Source organism: Myotis lucifugus, unplaced genomic scaffold (assembly GCF_000147115.1).
Source record: "Myotis lucifugus unplaced genomic scaffold, Myoluc2.0 scaffold_190, whole genome shotgun sequence".
Classification (NCBI taxonomy): Eukaryota; Metazoa; Chordata; class Mammalia; order Chiroptera; family Vespertilionidae; genus Myotis; species Myotis lucifugus.
Genome location: NW_005871238.1, coordinates 998,844 through 1,002,304, shown reverse-complemented (window position 1 = coordinate 1,002,304; position 3,461 = coordinate 998,844). Strand labels below are relative to the sequence as shown.

The window sequence follows — 3,461 nt, the reverse complement described above, 5'->3', positions numbered from 1 at the left end:
CCTTATATGACTGGCTTTTTCCATGAGGGCACTGACTCAGATTAGCTGTTTAGAATGCATTCTTGTCTATGTCTGCCACAGGTAGGCAGGTAAGCTGGAACTAGGAATGTTCTTTCCTTCTTCATGTTAGCTCAGCAGTTACTGCATAACACTAGCAAGAAGCAGACCAGCCATAACCGGTTTGGTTCAGTGGATAGAGCGTCGGCCTGCAGACTGAAGGGTCCCGGGTTCGATTCCGGTCAAGGGCATGTACCTGGGTTGCGGGCACATCCCCAGTGGGGGGTGTGCAGGAGGCAGCTGATCAATGTTTCTCTCTCATCGATGTTTCTAACTCTCTATCTCTCTCCCTTCTTCTCTATAAAAAGTCAATAAAAAATATTTTTTTTTAAAAAAAAGAAAGAAGCAGACCAAAGTTTCTTGAAGTATCAAAGACTACCCTCAGGAAATATCTGATCCCATGTTTTCAAACAAATAGCATTAAAACTGTAACATAGAGAGAAGATAACTACAAAGTAGAAAACAAACTGGTATTGAAGTGGAAATTGGGACCTGAAGCGCTGGCCATTCCCTATGCCCCCTTTACTCCTCTGGTTTAAACTACTTCCTCTGCTGAGATGACTTAGTTTAGGATTCTGACTACCCAGATGAGCGAATTGAGGACCAAGGGGGTCACATGACCTGCCAAGATGCACAGCTCATGGGTGACTAAGAACTGGAATATGGCAGAGACACTGTTTGGGTCATGAAAACTCCTCATAAAATTATTTGTAATCATGTTTTTGTATAAATAAAAATAGAAAGATTACTGGATTTAGAGCATGGATTCAATCCCAGACCCAATCTAGTGGTTTGGTGACCTTGGCAAGTCTTCCTCAGCCTCATTTTCTCTCTGTCTGACAAATGAGAGGCTGGGGTGGATGACTGCTCACATTCCTTCTTGCTTAGGGAGTTTTGATTCCATGCTTGCACGACTTCTGAAAGAAAGCAAGATCTGGACTAGATAGACCCAGATGGGTAAAATTTGAATATCCAGAACTGACAGGAAAAGGAGTTGGTCCAAGTCCCAGTGTTGCCACGTGTGTGTGTGTGTGTGTGTGTGTGTGTGTGTGTGAAATGTAGGTTGATTTTTTATTGCTCATTGCATATATATAAAGCAGGGTTGATTTTGCATAATTTATTCCTTTGACTACATATTGAAAATCAAATCAACTTCAAAGTCCCTTTAAAACCTAAAGATATTTTTTGAAGCCTGACATACTTGCATTAAAATGAAAAGAGAACCCACAGCTTTGAGTGATATAAAGGAAACACCTCATAGAACTTTGGGGCATTTTAGTATCGACAAATGCTAATTTTATGGGGAGTTAGATATCCACATTGATCATGAATTAGTTACACACAGCAGTTCAATATTTTATTGTAAATTGACAGGTACAAGAAAGAAAACTAAAAGTCACATGGTTCGATGCAAATCAACCTAGTGGAATAAAGAAATTCTTTTGATATTCCTTTGACTTTTGTGTCTAACATCTACACATCATTCATCCGAATATTTTCATTGGTACATTTTTCTTTCTGAGTTCCTTTTGAAAGTGTGTCCTTCTACTTCTAGCCGCCATCTCAGTTTTCCAGGATGTCAAGTTGCTCTAAGTGTGAAGGCTTGAGGTCAGTACTTTAAAGTTTCCTACAACAAGGCAGGTGCTCCATGGAAGACGTGAGTGGTTTTGAGACAGATGTGACCGTTTTTGTGGGACGTGGTACCTGTGCCAGCCACAGACAGGTAAAGCTTCCCATCTGGACACACACAAATTCCATAGTCTTTGTGAGTTGCCAGCAGGACCCCGAGTCACCTCAGGGTGAACCAACTGGGAAAAGCACATAGACTCAGCATCAAGCACAAGGATTCCATCACTACCATAAAAATTATGTCCATTTGAGAAAAGGCCTTGATTTTCCCAGCATGTGCTTACAGATGAACACCCTTTCCAATCTCAGCTCCGGAAGTGGGTCTGCCCTTACAAGGGGTGTCTCCACTGAATGTCCAAAAAGAGCCCCTTCAGGCCCAGTTACTTGAAGTCTGTCTGTACCAACACAACTTCGCTGTCATCAAGAGTGGACAGTGGCTTGCCTTCTTTGGAATTGGTCGGAAAGTGTTGACTCCGGACTTCTACCTTTTGGGGACCCACTTTTAATCTGCCTGTGACCTCTCATTGAGAGTTGTGAGTATTTAGGGTCACATTCTGAGTAGACTGTAGAAGCAGGGATGAGTCCACTCTGGAGTGTATTCCTTTGGCATACAATAATAGGAATAAAAATTCTGACTCCTCTTCCAGGCAAAGCCCATCTTTTGTAACAAGCAAGTGATCCATTCCTGTTGGGGGAAATAACATCTCTTTAAGAACCCACATCATAGGAGCAAAATTCTCAAGGAGAACGAGGAGCAAAAGAAGAACAAATATGTAGAGGCAGTGCTTTCTCCAGCCATAAATGAGAATTTTGTAGACTTACTGGTCCTCTGGCCTCTCTCTCTATGTGGTGCCTTCCATGGTTGTAGTGTACAGTTCACATACCATCTGCTACATCTTGGGGTCAGGGCCCACAAACAGCCACTGCATTTCCCTCCATTCCAGATGGATGGCCACTGTCTTTTCTCCAGAAAGCGTGGGCCTTGCCCTCTCCTCCTTCCTCAGCGACCACAGCAACACTTTCACTCCTGGAATGGGGTGCAGTGTCCCCAAGCCACAGGCCACATCCCCACCAGGACTCCAGGTGCCACTTTTTGGTTCTACAATTCAGAGAAGAAAACTAAATCTCTCCCTGAGCATTCATTTTCATATATAATTATTTCCATCAAGCAGCCCTACAATAAAGGAAACAAAACATGGAAAGTGCCTAATTCTTTAAGTGTTCCTGACTCTTAAGAGGTGCTCCATACATATTAAGAAGCCTTATTATCCCAGAGGCAGGGCGGGGTATTGGTTGGGGAAGGGAGTTTGAAGCCTTTCTTCTTGCTTGAATTCAATCATTATCTCTACCACTTTCTTTATGCATGACCTTGGACAAGGTATGTAACCCCCCTGTTCTTCAGTTTCCTCCTCTATAAAACAGGGACAACAAAAGAAAAGGATTCAATTTTTGAGCATCACATTAGTTTATACATGTAACGCATAAAGAATAATAAATACTAGTCGTTATTATATCAAATTTGTTACATAAATTTCTTCAGTGGGAATGTCATTCTTCGAATATGCCTAGTCTTACATATTCCTTGCATTTTTGTCACATGTGGGTCAATAGAACTGGTAACACTCCAAATCAAGCATCTTCTTTCAGCCTAGGTGTCCAAGGTCACCCTGGAACATCCTGTGTATTTTCCCACGCCCTGGTGACATTTGTACCATCCCTAATGCATCACTTTTGGGCACCTAGACTTTTCTTACTCTTTTTGTTCTCCTGTATTG

At 42.2% G+C, this 3,461-nt stretch overlaps 1 pseudogene; it reads right to left on the bottom strand.

The window, feature by feature from the left end:
- Positions 1-1,684: 1,684 nt before the first annotated feature.
- LOC102426309 lies at positions 1,685-2,573 on the bottom strand (annotated as a pseudogene).
- Between the last annotated feature and the right edge of the window lie 888 nt (positions 2,574-3,461).